Source organism: Microplitis mediator, chromosome 2 (assembly GCF_029852145.1).
Source record: "Microplitis mediator isolate UGA2020A chromosome 2, iyMicMedi2.1, whole genome shotgun sequence".
Taxonomy (NCBI): Eukaryota; Metazoa; Arthropoda; class Insecta; order Hymenoptera; family Braconidae; genus Microplitis; species Microplitis mediator.
This window is the reverse complement of record NC_079970.1, coordinates 5,511,219-5,529,560: the sequence shown is the minus strand read 5'-3', so window position 1 is coordinate 5,529,560 and position 18,342 is coordinate 5,511,219. Positions and strand designations below refer to the sequence as shown.

Below are 18,342 nucleotides of genomic sequence, written 5' to 3'. Positions count from 1 at the left end.
TCTTTATCGATCTATTGCCGATAGTCAGCACAGTAGATAAATTTGAGTATATATATAAAGTAAAGGAGGTTTTGTATCAAAAGGATATAATACAACATAAAGAAACTGATGGAAAAAGTTGTAATAAAAATAAGAAAAAAAAATATATATAAATATATTTATGTGTAGGTATCTGACTATAAATATGTGTGTATATAATATGAAATAAAATAAAAAATTGAAAAGAAAAGATATAAAAGTGTAAAAGACGTATGGTAAAGTCGAAGTCTGCATTGAATACATGATGTGTACATTTATCACTTCTCTCTCTCTATCTCACTTTTTTTTATTCTTCAAGTCGATTTTTCTCTGGCTTACATTTTTGAAAAAACCTTTTGACGAATCTCAATGTCCTCGAGACACTTTTCCAATTCTATGCTATTTTTTATGACTTTTTTTATTTTAAACTCGGAAATAGAAATGAACTGCAAGAAAAACTCTAAGATAATTTATCACCATTTTTTTTTTATTGAAATAAATTTTTTAAAATGACAATAAACTTTTATTTACCAAAGACTTTTTCGAGTTACTGAGAAAATACTTTTCGCTATAAAAAAAAAAGTAAAAACAATTTGAAATTTTAATTAAATTATTAAACTTCAGCGAAGTTTTTTCAAGTGAAACGAAATATTTTCTTGTGGACACTTTTTTTACGAGTAACTTTGCATGCTTGCTGTTATATAAACAAATGCTTTTAATTTTTCCGAGCAAAAAAAAAATAATAAAAATAACATTTAGAAATTAAAGTGAATAGAGTCAGAGAAGTATAAAATATAGGTGGAGAGGTACTTTTCATTTTTTTATGTCATTATCATATATGCATGTATGCACATGAAAACATATATACATATATATATGACAAATACACAACCCAGTAGTACATACTCTCTCCTTCTATCTCTGCTTACACGTTGTAAATATACACATGTACTCGCAATTATAAAGCAACTGACGCAAATTAGTAGCCATTCAAGGAATGACAGGGTGTCCTCTCCTCTTGTGCTCTCACTTTTGCATTTCTCACGGCTGGTGAATTATTAAGCGGTAGGAGGTCGTGACAGCTGCTACGATTCTATTTTTCTTATAAAACGTTAATTAAAAAAATATATATAATATAAAATAAAAAAAAAATCAATTAATTATATTCTAAAACAAATTACAAAGCATCTTGACCAACTTCTTTCTCATTGAATAAACAAATTTTAATTTAAAATAAATTTGAAATTTATAGATCGCGCTTCAAGCTTTTTCAAAAACAAATAATTCAAATTTAATCCTGCGAAAATTACTTGGGTAAGGTCAATATCCTACTTGTTTCTTTCATCTAAAAAAAAATCTATATACATATATATGGGGCATTCCACGTCAAATCGACCACTTTTGACCCCGACCCTTTTCGATTTGACTGAAAATTTTTTTTTCTTTTAGTCCCAATTAGTCAATTTTCGAAGAAGTTATAGCTATTTGAAAAAATCAAAGCCTTAGCTTTGAAAAACTCATAACTTTTTTTGGGTTGGATAAAAAAATTTGAAAATTTTCTGAAAAATGATTTTAATGCGAGAAAAGGAAAAAAAAATTTTCAGCCAAATCGAAAGGGGTCGGGGTCAAAAGTGATCGATTTGGCGTGGAATGCCCCATATATATCAATTTTTTTTTTTTCATAAATTTGAATTTTACCGCGACGAGCTCAGAATTTTAATATCGACTAATAATTAAATAATCAAGTGGTTAATTGTTTTTTCTACACTAAGATGTGATTACAGGTTTATAAAACGTGAAAAAAATTTTGTCAATTGTAACGGAAAATAAAAAAAGAATAAGAGAGAGTCTTTTAGTTGGTAAATCGAATTAAGCCAAGGTTACACCTGGTCTTTTTTTTTTCGGTAGTTATTTACGTACTCCTGGCGCCAGATGTCTTGCAAAGATACACTGTACATATATACAATAATGTACAAACGAGTACATAAAATCCACGCACAGTATTTCTGGTTGCTTAGGCTTTTGATCCGCTCTTGCGTCCTTGGTGGTTCTCCAACATTACCACAACCGTTGAAGAAATACCGAGACCTCAGACCAAGTTCGGCATCAAGCCTTACATTACTTCATACCTCAATGCAATATTTCTTCACTCGGTTTACTCAACGTTACTTTACAAAGTACACTCGTACATTTACAAATACACGAGCTGCTAAATTTTCTTATTGTATCCTCGAGTAAGTATTTAATCATCAGATGGAAAATAGATTCAAAAAACCTGAATAATTCATTATTATCACAACTTTACTTCTATTATATGAAATAAGTTTAAACATTAACGCACACATTTATTAAAATAGTTTAAGACTAATTAAAATGATAATTAAATTGGTGGGAAATTCAACTCCGCTTGGCAATACGTCCAGAGGGAAATCCAGTGAATTTCGGGGCTAATGGAGCACGTGAATCTTTTGGAGAATACCAAGAGAGATAATAAATACGACGTTGAACACGTTTAGATAAGATACCGAGAGAATAAGAGTAAGAGTAAGAGTTAAAGAGCAAGAAAGGGAGAGTAAAGTCATTCGCTTCACTTTAATGATAGAAATGAAATTTATCGTCTAATTAAAGAATGAATCAAGCCTGACCTCGGATTATTTATTTGACGACATTACTCCAACTAACATTACCCAATTAAATGCATTACTAATTTTGTAATTACATTTAAATGTTTTAATTAACTATAGATTTTTATAAGAGAATTTATTTAAATGTCAGTCGGAATTTTAATTTTAAAAATGAAATAATAAATTAAATCGCGTCAACATACAGAGGAATATGATTTGAAAAAAGTAATAATGATAATCACGGAGTCACAACCGAAGAATTTAGCGAGACGGAAATGTTAATGCACGTTTGCTGAATGACAAAAGAGATTCTTCTGCTTGTCATCATCGTTTTATTTTATTTAACTGTTTTTTTATCTTCTTACGTTGTCATCGTCCTCGCAGTAATTTCCATTTGCTGAATGGGTAAGAATTCTCACTCTCTATCTTTAACCCATCTCGTTTAAGGTGACGATGACGATGATTCATGTCGCGAACCGATTATGAGATTAAATATACGTCTTTCTTAACCGTCATAACGAAAGACTAGACGCTGTCGTATCATTTTCATTGCTATTACTATTATTATTATTATTGTTGTATGTGAAAAGAGAAAACGACAATGGGTTAACTGTATTTTTTATTACAATCGTTTGGATAACCAATCACTTGATTTAAAACCGTGCAGAACAATTTACTAAACTAGTAATTAAAACTGCAAAGTGATTGTTTAGTTCTAGGCGAAAAAATATGTTATTGGGAATATTAACCGGCAAAATAACATATATACAACAATACTAAAGATCTGAGCCGAACATACATATCCAAAAAAAAAGAAAAAAAATTCTTGACTGAATGTAAATATTCTTGATTCAAGAAAATTTTTTTGAAAACCTCAATTTTCTCAGATAATAAAATAGAAATCTCCTCTGACCAAGACAAGTTCTCTTGGCTCAAGAAAGTCTAGACTTGGTCTCCAAAAACGTTTGTCTTCCAAAATATTTTCTTGACTCAAGATAATTTTTTTTTCTGTATAATACCCGCACGGAAAAAGTATATATCTGTATATATTCGGGCGAATCTGAATATATGCCGCATATATGAGACATATATTCAATTTTGCCCGTACATATCCTGGATATATACTTTTTTCGTACGGGTACTTTGCCGGGATATATATTTTTTTGTGCGGGTTTTTTTATTACTTTGAGCTCTAAATAAGTTAATAAAAAATTTACGAAACTTTGGAAACAAAATGATAGAATATTGTGTGATATACACACGGAGAAATTATTTTCGTTTGAAATGCTATGGTGTCATGGTAAAGCCAGACCATGTTGGCCAGCTGCGGAAATTGAAATAAACAGATACAAAAATTACTATGGCCATAACGAAATTGACGACGAATACATCAAAATTTATTGTAACCAATGTAAATTTTACTATGGTTTTAGTCATTTTTGCATGTGTTTATTTCAATTTCCATCAGGTGGTCAATATGGTCCGACTTTACTATGACACCACAGCATTTTAAACAAAAACGATTTCTCCGTGTAATGAAAACAGACGATTTCATATAATTTAATTGAAATAAATTAATAAAAAATACTGCTGTCAATTAATATTCACTGGTTAAATATTTTTCATTGATTAAATTCAAAAGAGAAGAGCGAAGTTGACTGTCAGAGCCAAAGGCAAGTGCTGTCATTACATGAAATTTGAAATTTTGTATTTTATCTCCTGTCACAAACTATATTATTCATAATTATCTGTATCAAAACTCAAATTAAATGTCTCGAACTAGTCGAAATGAGACCAATGGCTATATATGTCTGCATAAATTCAACTGTCGTCTTGACTGGTTATGACATTCGATTATTTTTGAGCTGAAATTGAGTCAGAAACTAATGCAGCGAATATAGACTTTGAATTTTGATCCCCAAGGATTAAATTGATGATTTTTATCAACTTGATAATTCGCATTGGTCGGAAATTGGCTTGTTTCGATTGGCTGAACAGGCATCCAAACCACGAGTTTGAATATAGGCAACATCAAAAAGTAATTATACGCGTAGGTATTTAACGGAACTTGTCCAATATTTTAATAAAATATTTTTCATTAGATTCTATTTATAATATTAATTAATATATTAAATTGTCATTAAAAAGATAAATTAATTTTCTAAAAATAAAAACCAATTATTCTGTTTTCAAATTATTATTTTTATGAAGTTTAAGTAGAACGCTATAATATAACCTATTATTATTTTATCCGACAAGGTAATTGTATTTGACGTTAATTTTTAATAAAAAAAAATTTACTTTTTACTTTATAATTCATTTATAAAGTTATATTAACTTTAATTGTGTAACAAAATTTGAATATGATAGAATTCAATTTTTTTTTATTAAAAAAAATAATTTAAAAATTTATATTAAGCTTTTATTCAAAAAATTGCGAATTACATAATTGTAATGAAAACGAGATCTATAGAGCAGTTTAATGTAAAAAAAACGGATATTAACCAAAATGAAAACACGACCTTGATTATATATAAAGTTACAAAATCCGTAACGTAAAGTCATAATGAGGTGAAAAAAAAATGAAAGTTGAATAAAAGAGGTTTTTAAACGTTGCGCAATGGCTCGTAATTACGCGAGTAAGAAAGAAGCGATGCAAGAAAGTTTTACTTTTCCTCTAATGCAAGACGCATGTGTTCTGTCTGTGGATGTATGTACGCTCCGAAAATAATGAATGTATAATTTAATATTCCGTTAATGTATAGGTATCTAACGAGCGAAATGAAAAGAAAAAAATTTATGCAAAGAAAAAGTAATATTTTCAGGGAATGTTATTCTTTTAATATTTTCATAATGAAATTTTTTTCGGAGCAAAATTAAATAAATTTTCGGTTTTATAAAATTTATTATTAATTTTAATTACCGCAAATATTTTTATTGCACTTGAATTAAACAAAGCTACGATAATTTATCATGATCCTGAAGTTAGCAGACATTTAAAAATTTTTGAATTTTTGTTTTTCAACAAATCAATTGCAAAAAAATAAAATAAAAATATGCACATGTAGAAAATTTAAAAAACTACAGGTGTAATTTTTTTAAATATTTTTTTTTTTATGTTTTATCGTCTAAAAAAAAATCCAAAAATTATTAGACGTCTGCTAACTTCAGTATCATTAATTTATCAATATTTTAAATAAAATAAAATTTTATTTTTAAAAAATTTTTGGTACTCTATTTTACCGGGAGTGTTTTGTGTCCCAGGTACTTATTTTTACTCTGAAATTTATATACGCAGTGTAAAAAATCCGGAGTGATTACGGATTTTATTTAAATTCAAATTCACTCCGTCATTCGGAGTTTGTACAAAAAATTACTCCGCATACGGAGTAAATTGGGAGTTTTTTTCAAATGAGTGATTTCGGAGTGGCCTGGATTTTATTTAAATCCGCATTCAGTCCGAGGGGATTAAATAAATAAACAGTCATCTGATCTGCATTCACTTCGCAAATTTTTACAGAGCATGAATTATTTTTGTCATTTTACTGTGTCCCAGTTTCCCCTGTATCTCATTTGGACTAGATATTTTTCGAATTAATTGAATAATAAATTAATAAATAAATTTAAATGCCAGGTTATGGTACATTTGGTTATTACGATGTTAAACAACGATAATGATCCCCAATGCGACGCATAGTTCACTAACGATTAGTAGTTGTATGTATTTATGTTATGTACATTTTATTAGCGGCTATGCGATATGTTACACGGACGGTTAATTATGATTTTACAAATACGAGTTCAACCGCGCTTGAAATTGCTCTATACCACTACAGTAAATGAGAAAATTTTGTTTAATTCCATCTCATGTGTGTTATTAATATATGATCAATGATCATATTTGTTTTTTTTTTCAATTATTTGTACAAAGGACTTGATGATAAAAATGATTAAATACGGGAATAAAATAAAAAATTGTTAATCGTATGTAGATAATAAATTTTACGAAAATTCGGTTAATGAAATATTTAAACTCCATAAAACACATCGTCAATTTCCTAGCGTGAAGTATAAAGAGATCCCAATAGGTTTTAACCGGCGATAATCGCTGACTCGCGACGAGCTCTGATAACAGGCAGCTGGATCCGGTCGTACCGTATTCGTGCACCTGGCATATTTATGATCGATTCAAACGTACACCGAACACAACTATTACCGCATCAGCGTTTTATCCAATTGACAAAAACAAAATAAAAATAACAGAACAATTAAAGTCATGTAATAATTGTCATTTTTTTTTAAATTTATTATTATGATTATTTCTTTTTTACTCCAACTGGAAATATAAATTATAACTAAAAAAAATAGAATTATTATCCGTGCAGTAATGACTTTCAAGTGTCTGAACCAATTGTACGTTATTTCCTTTTGTTCGTAGGTCTTTGCTCGCGTGTCAGCCAGGTGATGGAGAGCACGGAGAAAAGTCGGGGGATAACGAGCGAAGCGTGCCAAGGCCGCACAAGATCGTGGACCTCGAAATGTACCTACGTACGTACTACTCTTATGGATGTGAGTGTTTAATAAAATGAGAAGAAAATGAAATGAGTTAGTTCGTTCCATGGAAAATACCTTTAGGTATGAATATATGTACCAGGATCATGAAAATTCAATAAGATACCTGACTGAAATGGGTACATGACTAAATATCGACCTCAAAATTCGTCGCGATTCTTAATATTCACATGAAAAATATCTATGAGGCATAAAATGTACGACAAGTTTAAAATTATATATATTTGACCCTTTTTACAGAAATTTTATGTCTCGTGTATATTTTCTCATAGATATTTAACCATCGACTGAATTTTCGTAATTTTTATTTACAATTTTTTTTTTTTTTTTTTTGAAATCTCGATATGAATTAAAAAAAAATTCTATAAAAAAAATTAGAATTTTTAAAGAATTTTCGCAATAATCGATTAAAGTAAGAGACCCAGTACCCGATCACTCATATATTCGTATATCTATATTTACTAAATATATCTATACAAATACAGGAAGTGATCGAGTACTAGGTCTTTTACCTTAAATATCAAAAAATCTCACATGTCACATGAGTACAAAGTCAAAACAAATATATATATAAATTTTAGAATTCCAATAAATAATAAATGATAACATTTGAAATTTTTCCACTGATAATAATAAAAGCAGGTAATAATTTAAGAATAATAGAAGGTAATAACCAAAGAGGAAGAAATAAAAAATAAAAAAAACGAAGAAGGTTAAAGACCGTAGCGTCATCGTCACGCCTTATAAGCACGAGTAGTCGCGTCAAGATATCGATCTTCGTATGCTACAAGACGACGACTACGACATATAATAACCATCGAATCGGTTTTACACACGTCATATGCCGCCCTATGTAGAACAACAAACACTCAACAATCTACACACTCGCACAACGCAACGCGTGTGCAATTTCCTCAAACTATAACAAAACTAAATACACCACCGCATATATCACTACTATCTATACCCATGCTGTTATGTATGCAAGTACTGACTGCGTTTCCAGTGACCTCGGAACTACGACTCAATACTCTACTTTGATAATTGTTTATAAAAGACTCATTCACTTTTTACAAACCTCCTTAATCTTCTAAGACATATTAGACATCACATATATTTATAAACATATATATGTGTAGCTACATAACGCATTTACATTTACATTTCGATCAATACTGTGTACGGATAGACATAGCAAGTAAGTTTGTTAAAAGTTAAGTGTATAATACGTCTTCTATTCAAGACGAACTTATTCCCTGCTCCGCGGATTCGAACCCAAACGATTGGAAAACAATTTTAAACTCGAATCAAACAAACTTTCAGCCAATACTTACAACTTTTGTAAACTATTATAAATTCACTGACTGCTCTATTTATTTTGTAAGAAAAAATTACTTAATGTAAGCATTCAAAGTCGAAATTATTTAATTGATCAAGTATTTAATTTTTAATTAGACTGAAAAATGATGAGTGAGTGGAGAATGTAATGGGGAGTTTGGACAAGTAATTAGCGAGGTGAGATTAAAAAAAGGTTAAGAAACGTGGCACGCTTGAGTTTCAGTCGAGGTGTAGGTGAATATGAAGAAGCTTCGGGATGACGAGCGAAGTGTCGAGAAACTACACAGGGTCGATGAGACCCGCCTACTTGTCAACTGTTTTCTCATTCCTCTATCCTTTAATCTTGATCACTTTTTCTTCGTCTCGCCTTAACTTTATGTACTCTGTTTGTACTCTCATCGATCCTCATTCTTTTTTGTTCCATTTCTCTTCTTTATCACGCGCCGCGATTAAAATATCGAGCAGTGCATTTTAATCAATCAACTTTTAAAAGCTTCCGCTCACTCGGTCATTTAAATTAAACTACTTTTCTCTCTTTTATTGACAGCTTATATTTATAAATATATACTATGTAGTGAAGTTAAAAATAAATGGAAAATAATTAAAAGTTCGTAGAATTTTTATATCTAAGGTTGGCCCTACAGATTTTGATTTTCATATTTCATTGAAATTTTTAGTTGATAATTGAAAATCAATTTCACATCAATAAGACTCAGCCGAAAAATAAAATTTGATTGGTTTTTTAAATTCAAAATTGAATGTCAAATTATTAGTATCAAAAAAAATTTTTATTTAAAAATTAATTTTTTGAAACGGCTCATTTTGCCCCACATTTTTAATTCATTTTTATGGCTGGATCATAGCAATACTGAAATTAGTATGAGTGTGAATATAGCAGACATCAGACAAATTTAAAATAATTAATAAATCGAGTAAATAATTACTAAAATAAAATTTGAAAAAAATGCGCACTTTGAAAATTTTGAAATTAATAAGTGTATTTTTTTTAAATATTATTTTTTTAATTATTTACTGTTTATTTATAATTTTAAATTTGTCTGATGTCTGCTACTCTCGTAAATTAACTGACGTCTAACAATTTTTGAATTTTTGTAAAAACCATAAATTGGAAAAAAAATTCAAAAAATTGCACCCATAGTTTTTTAAATTTTCTATGGGTGCATATTTTTTTTTTTTTAATTGATTTGTTTAAAAAAAAGAATTCGAAAATTCTTAATTGTCTGCTAACTTCAGGATCATATAAATTTATGATCCTGAAGTTAGCAGCCAATGACCAATTTTCGGTTTTTTTTCAATAATTTAATTTAAAAAAAAATAAAAACTCAAAATATGCACATGTAGAAAATTAAAAAAACTACAAGTGCAAATTTTTCAAATATTTTTTTTTTATGATTTGTCGTTTAAAAAAAAATCCAAAAATTATTAGACGTCGGCTAACTTTAGTTTCGTAACTTTAGGATCATTGATATTGAATATTCATTTGACTAAACAAAAAATATAACTAGTCAACAAAATTCCCACTATTGACATTTTTTTATTAGATAATGTCTCCTTCCTTTCCTCTACGTAACATTAAGTAACAAAATGATAAATAGGGTGAGAGTAATTTATAAAGATTTGGCGACTTAAAAAAGAAAAAAGGAAGTAAAGAGCAAATCGAATGATGTTTGCTTTATTTTTCTACACGATTTTCGTTTTATATTACTCTTATCTCACTGGTCAGACGTGTCTCCAGCGAACGAGATGAATCGATGGAACGAGAGAGAAAGGAAAATAAATTCTCCTGTGAGTTGACACACTACTATTACTACTACGACACATATTGTATTATATATGTACATACACATATGCACACATATATTGTGCGGGTGAGTTTATTTCTTTGTTTAAAACCGACGCGTCGTCGCTCACGAGCGTGCGTATAAGGAGCAAATTCGAACTTGGATAATCACGTACGTGTTCAAAAGTCACGTAAGAGTACAAGGCTGCGCTTACGACAGCAGAAAGCTGTGAAGAGAATCCGCACTCTGATATATTATATTATACTTAATCATAAATGTAAACTCATATACATAATACATTTATATTTAAATATATGAAAAAATTTAATTACATAGTAAATATTTTTTTTCCAACAATAGTTTTATTTTTAGTGGATCTATAGAATGTATTAAAAATACTTGAGTGTAAAATAATTGAAACTTTCGTATTTAAAGTCCTTTCTAAAATACTCGATTTTATTTTATCTTTACCGTGAGTTTTATTTACAGTAAACTAAAGTACTTTCCCTTTCACTCTACTCTTGTCTGAACATAAACCAGATTAAATTGTACGTTGTATTAAATTTTATTAATAATCCAAGAATTAAATAATAATCGCGGTTTATTTATAACCTACAGAATAATAAATTACTTGATCTTGAAGATAAAGTAAAAAAACAATAATAAATAGACTGTTATTTTAAGAATAATAAAATTAATTATTTATAATTTTCATTATTTTTTATATTTTATCGCTTAATCATTTAAAAAAAAGGTCACGCATACGCAGCATATTAGTGCTCTGATATTTTCATAAGAACCTTCTCTTTTACTCTCATCGATTACGTAATTGACCACGTGGAATAAGAGGAAGCACATAGAGATAATATAATATAGAGTACAGTACTTTCGCTGATACTAGATCTCGGTATTAATTTAATCTGACTAATTAATCTACAAATTATTATTATTATTATTATTATAAAATATTAATTTTAAATTCTATTAAAAGAATAAAAAACATATTATATGTTAATGAATTTCGAGCGTCAACTGTCGTTGAAGTTTTGGTCAACAGGAAATTAGCCAGCCGACTAATAAAGAGGACAATGCGTGGGGGTTAAGTATGAGAAGCTAAAGTCACCTTTTATTCTCTTAATAATCGAGATGTATCGAGGCTAAATGAGTAACGCGGCAGCTTTCAAGGTAACCCTTCTAATCAACAACAGCTACTGTGAGACGACAAATAGATGAGCTTGTCTTTGAACGTTTGATGGAAATCGATTAATATGTGAAGCGTATGTATGACTCACGTATTAACCACGTGAACAAAGATTCGTTTGTACTAGAAAATTCCATCAGCCTGACGTTTAATATCAGACGGAAAATATTTATCTTTGATTATTTTTCTTGGATAAAAAAAAAAGTATATTATTATTATTATTATTTGGGATACTAAATAAGGGGAGTAAAAGTTTTTAATTAAACAAATCATACAAATGAAGGTAAAAAAATATTACTCGGATTGTGATTCACTCTAATGAAAATTCGATCATATAACGAGCAGAAATTTATAATAAAAAAAATAGTAAATTAATCACGTTCTGAACAAACGCCCAAACGAATTCTATAACGAAACAGAGCTCATTATTATTTCATTCAATTAATTTTTTTTCCATGCACTTGTACCGCCTTCATTTTTATTTTCTTCTTTCACTTGTAATTTTTTTTTCTGTTTGTTTCGTTACCATCGTTTATTTTATTCTCTTCTTTACTGCTCTTTTTATTTTATTTTTTTTTGTTATTATTACCACGACTACATTCGCGAGCATTTTTCCGGCGCACGATTTAAATTTACTCTCCAGCAAACGTGAAATGTATGAGCAGACAAAACAAAATATAACGCGGAAAGAAAAAAAAAATATAAAAAATTACTTTTCATTTGCTACCACAACTTGAATAAGCCATCGGGAGTTCATGGAGTTTTTATATTATTTTTGCTCAACTTTTTATTTCAATTTTTAAATTTACAAACAAAAGCTAACTTTTGATATTGATACTCGCGTAACATGATAACTTTTCTATTATTTTACATACACTAATTACTCTCTATCTGAATTGTCAACAATTTCTACACAGAAAAAAATTTACCCGAAGATCAAAACGATTTTCGCGCGACGAAAATGGAAAAATTTATGTAATTTGACTACTTAAGGGGTAGTTGGGGTGGCCCGCAATTTTCGGCTGACACACTAGTACTTATGCGAAACATTTCAAAAATCTAGATCCAATAGATTTTTTATTTTTCATTTTGTTTTTTTAATTTTCATTCCGCGGAAGATCCTCTGATTTTTAGGTACATGAAAAAAAGGATTTCGTGGCTCAAAAAATTTTTTGCACAGTGAATTGGAAAGAAAAATTTTCGCGAGCCGAGGAAAAATTTCTTCACGCAAGAAATTATTTCTAGTCCTAAAAAAATTTTTGTTTTTAATTCATACTTCAAACCTGAGTCAAAAAAAATTCTAGTTTAATCCTCAAATGCCTCAATTTCTTTGATGTTTTATTTGCCGCCCAGAAAGTAACACTACTTTAGTACTCAAAATCCTCAATGAGAACTATGAGGTCTAAATGCGAATAATTCATCGGCTTTAAATTATAAATAAAAACTAAGGCCTCAAAATCCTCAACGAATGAAAAGTTATACTTCGGATTTTGAAAGATTTTAGATAGAAAAGGGAGGGGAGAGAATACGTCGAATGAGACTTTTGAGGTTCAAATGTGGATAAAATTGTTCCTGTGTGTTTTGAGTATTTTGAGGCTCTAACACAGATTATGTTACTCCAGTTTAGTCCTCAAAGTGGTAAAATGGGTCGCAAATACTACTTTGAGGACTAAACTAGGATAACTTTCTATACTGTTGTCCATCTTAACCTCATTGAGAACTTTGAGACTTTAAATCCGATTCGTTTTTTGACTCAGGAAATATTTTTCGTGCCAAGAATTTTTTTTTTCTGTGTAATTACTTTGATAAAACTAAAGATAATTATTTTTTTTAATTATCAGAAGAAAATTTATAATTTTAAATCAATCGTTCGAAATTTAATTAAATGAAAATCAAGTGAATGAGGGGTCGGGGAAAGGGGATTGGGAGAGAACAGACGCGTTTGTATCTTATTGAAATTATACAAGTAGAGTAAGGAGTAAAGAGGGTATAACGGTTAATTTAACTAGTAAAACGAAAAGCAATTAATTGCGGTCGCACAGCTTGAATTGTCGTATTGCGTCTTATCTTGTCTTTTCATGTCATCAGAAAAGCTCTCGTAGTTTCCCTCAGTCACTCTTTTAATCTATACCACACTTTTAATGCTCATTATAACCAACCGATAGCTATACCTGTATTTTTTAATCAACCCAAGTAAATTGGAATTTAATTTTATTAATTTTACTCTTCTAAAATAAAAACTAACATCTCACTCCGTTTTACATCAACTTCTATCAATTTAAATTCTCAGTAAAAAAAATGCAATTAATTATTGACGTCAAATATTTACTCAGTGTCGGTATTATTGCAAATATTTTGAATGAAAAAATATTAAATTTGTACGATACTGAAGTTAGCCGACAAATAATTTTTTGATTTCTTTAAAAACAACAAATTATGAAAAAAATACAAATTTCAAAAATTCCACCTATAGCTTTTTCAATTTTCTACATGTGCATTTTTTTAGTTTAACTTTTTTTTTTTAATTGACGTTGAAAAAAAAATCCAATAATTTTTAATCGTCTGCTAACTTCAGAATCGTAAATTTGTAATTAAATAATCTTTTGATATTAAGATATATATGAAACGAAATTACATAAGATTACTTGGCATGAAAAAAAAAAAAAAATAGAGGCTAGTAAAAGTGAAAATGTGATTTCATCGAGTATAAAAAAAGTATAATGAGATAAAGAGAGACATATGAACGGAAGCAGCACATTTCTGTTTTAGTTTCGGCACGTCCTATGCGATTGGTCGTTCACTTGGTAGCTAGAACTCTCAAGTGCCTCGTAAATCTCACGTCTATGGGCAAACGGGAAGTGAAGAGGTGGAGGGGGAGGAGAAGGAGGATAAAAAAATAATAAAAATGAAAGGAGAAAGAGAGTATGTACAAGAAAAAGATAAACAAATCAAAGAGAAGGGACTTGGTCGTGAGAGGGCGTCAGTGTTCAAGTTCAACGACTAAACTTTTATTTTAACTACACCTATACTTTACACATATATATATATAAATGTATATGCTCATATACGAATGATTATTTGCTCTTTAGAGAATTCTCACGGTACAGTATTAGACAATTGAATTGGCAAATAAGATTATCTTGAGCATACGTCAGTACATTACACGGTAACGTCTTTGGTGCATGAGAAAAAATTAAATATAAAATAAATAACGTATACGTAATACATTTTGCAACATCACATTTTAAAAGATTGCACAATGTAATCGTCGTTGTAGCCGGCAACTTTCTCTTTGGTTAAATAAATTCCCATTAAAATTCTTTTCAAGGGCAAATTTATTGAAGGTCGCCCGCTTGAAAATACCATATATGATAAATATATATGGAAAAATATATAATAAATATGGGACCATATGAGTGACCAAAAACGATATATATTTTCATATATATAATATAGTAAGTTTTAATATAATTAATTATATACGTAGGTTTATAAGTTAATACATGTATTATATATATTTATAATCATATATGTAAACTTATAAATTCGTGCATATATGTATTACATATATTGATAATTATATATGTAAATTTGTAAGCTAGCACACATATATATGTACAGTTTGAATCTTATAACAGAGAGAGGAAGACAGAAAAGAATAGATTTTATTTATTCTTATATATATCGGGAAACTTATATGGTTCTATATATCGAAAAATATATAAAGTTAAATACATGGTACATATATTGTGCCATATAATGATTAATTATATATGTATTCTTATTTGTTTCCATATATAAATAACATTTATATTTGAATATATTAAAATTATAAGTTTTCAAATATATAAATATATTGAAGTTATACGGAAATATATGAAATCATATAAGAGAAAATATATAGAAATATAATAAAATCGGCCAAAATCTATATATAGTTCTATGTAAGATTTCATGTATTGTCACATATATATTTATATCTGTAACATATATTTTTTAATATATATTTACTCGGGTGATCCAAAAAATAACAATTTTTTTTTTTTCTCGGAAACAGATTCGGAAATCGATCAGAAGACTATTTTTTTTATGAGCATGACATTAAAATAAAAACAACTAGAAAACAATGCGGAATTCGAAAAAACTTTATTAGAAATAACTTCTAGGGAATAAAATTGTCTACAAAAAAGGTCCAATGATATTTTGTAATAGGTCTGATAGTTTCGCCGGAAAAGTAAGAAAATCTCGAAATTTAATATGAATTCGACTTCAACCTCAAATAACTTTTGAACAAATAGATTTATCAAAAAATGATAAGAATTTTTTTTTGTATAGCATTCAATTCCCTACAAAAATATGCCTGCCAATTATTTCTATGACGCATCGTTAGCTACTTATAATATTAAGAGCTGTAATTTTCACAGGCGTCTTTTTTTATCTAAATGAAACTTTTGAACCTGTTTCCGAGAAAAACAAAAAATTTGTTATTTTTTGGATCACCCTAATGTTTACCATATATATTTTCATACGGGCGTTGAGAATATTTTTAAAACCGATATAAAAGTAAGCGCGAGTTATCAAATTTATTTTTTTTCTCAAGTAAAACTTGAAGCAAAGCGTAAATGTACTCAGAGCGACGTTTAATTAACCTTCGTATCCATTTTCTGTCTATTTCACCGGCAGAATTTCACTCTACTTGCACATTGCGATACAAACTCGAGTATGAACTTCAATAAAGAATGAGCTGGTTAAGTAACTGAGATCTTTGTTGATTATAATTATTGACGAGAGACTCGAGCTGATGTTTATTGATTTGCTAATAATGATAAATTGTATGATAGTATTATTTTTGATAAGGAATTTATGGAAGTTGTTTTAAAAAGAAGTAAAGTTTGAAACTAACGAATAAAAAAATTCTCGGGAGATAAAAGAGAAAAATTTTCATCCATTCAATTTCCATAAGTTTTCACCCTCATGCTAGACAACTTATATTCTTGTTTGAAACTGCCCAAGTTTCGATTTCCCTTCGGCCATTTCCTAAACTTTACCTCTGCACTTTCCTTTGTGGACAGCGCAAGGAAAATATTTAAAGATAAAAAATATAAAATACGCAAGTGAGAATTTGTTGACAATTTTACGATATTTGCCTGTCGTTAAAAACAAAATCAACTTTTTTTACTTAAAAACTTATTCTTCTTTTAAAACTCCGATGTTAAATAAAAAAAAAATTCATTTGTTTTCAAGACAAACAATTAACGTCAGACATTTTAATAAAATTTTTAAGTTATTTAAACTGTTTTAAAGTTACTAATTAAACTTTTAAACTTTTTGGAATCTTGGAAATATATAATATCTAATTATTTTGAAATCGCAATAAACTTTCATTTAAAAATTTAATTTTCCCGGGGAAATTTTATTTATTGACTCAGAAAAATGTTGAATCGTTAAAATTATTAAGAGTAATTCGTCGGAAGATGGAAACAAGAGTATTTATAAGTTATTTTGAGAAACCCCAATATAATGTACACCGGAACGTGCGTTTATACCGATCGGCTAATTTTCGCTTCTTCCAAGAGCAGCTGCTCGTCCTTGAGCCTGAGAAAAAATTCCACGCGTTCCCTGTCTGTCTCGTCGTTCATTTTTTTTACCCTATTACTCCGAACCCATCTGTAATCTGTCACGGTCTTATACACGTACGCACTTTTTAATATTTTTTCATTTATTTATAAATTTAAATTTCATTTATATAATTTTTCAATCTTCGAAAATTTTTCATCCGTTTAATTAAATTATCACCATAAATAACCACGTGTTCATTTTATGATACTGAAGACAGCCGACGTTTAATTATTTTTTTAAAAATCATTAATTACAAAAAAAAATATTTGGAAAAATTGCACTGATAGTTTTTTAAATTTTATACATGTGTATTTTTTTAGTTTTTTTTTTTTGTGATTGAGGTATTGAAAAAAAATCCGAAAATTTTTAATTGTCCGTCAACTTCCGAATGAGTGTAAATGTAGCAGACATCATTCAAATTTAAAATTATAAATAAATAGAGTAAATAATTAATAAAATAAAATTTAAAAATAATGCGCATTTAAAAAATTTAAAAATTAATAAGTGCATTTTTTATAAATATTATTTTTAAAATTATTTACTCTATTTATTTATAATTTTAAATTTGTTTGATGTCGGCTACATTCACACTCATTAATTTGTTCTGAAGTTGACGGACAATTAAAAATTTTCGGATTTTTTTTCAATACCTCAATTACAAAAAAAAAAAAAAAACTAAAAAAATACACATGTAGAAAATTAAAAAAACTATCAGAGCAATTTTTTTAAATATACTTTTTTTTTAATTCATCGTTTTAAAAAGAAATTCAAAAATTATTAAACGTCAGCTTATTTATGATCTTGAATTTAGAAGACAGTTAAAAATTTTCGAATTTTCTTTTAATATCTCAATTAGAAAGAAAAAAAAACTAAAAAAATGCACATGTAGAAAATTAAAAAAACTATCAGTGCAATTTTTTCAAATATGTTTTTTTTTCAATTTATCGTTTTAAAAAGAAATTCAAAAATTAGACGTCGGCTAACTTCAGTGTCATCGATTTTTATCCTCAAAACTGGTAAATAAATTTTTAAAAAATTCAATTTTTCCCGCACATAAAATTCAATTATTCAAAAAATTATCACACATATAAATATTGTTATTTAAATATATTACCAAGCACGTGTTTAAACAAAACAAAAAAATCCCTAACCTTTAATCGAAAAAAAA

General features: G+C 28.4%; 1 protein-coding gene across 3 annotated transcripts in view; it reads right to left on the bottom strand.

The window, feature by feature from the left end:
• The window catches only part of LOC130664202 (brain tumor protein-like), a 134,544-nt gene that overhangs the window by 33,238 nt on the left and 82,964 nt on the right, over positions 1-18,342 (bottom strand). The gene's annotated exons all lie outside the window — the stretch shown is intronic.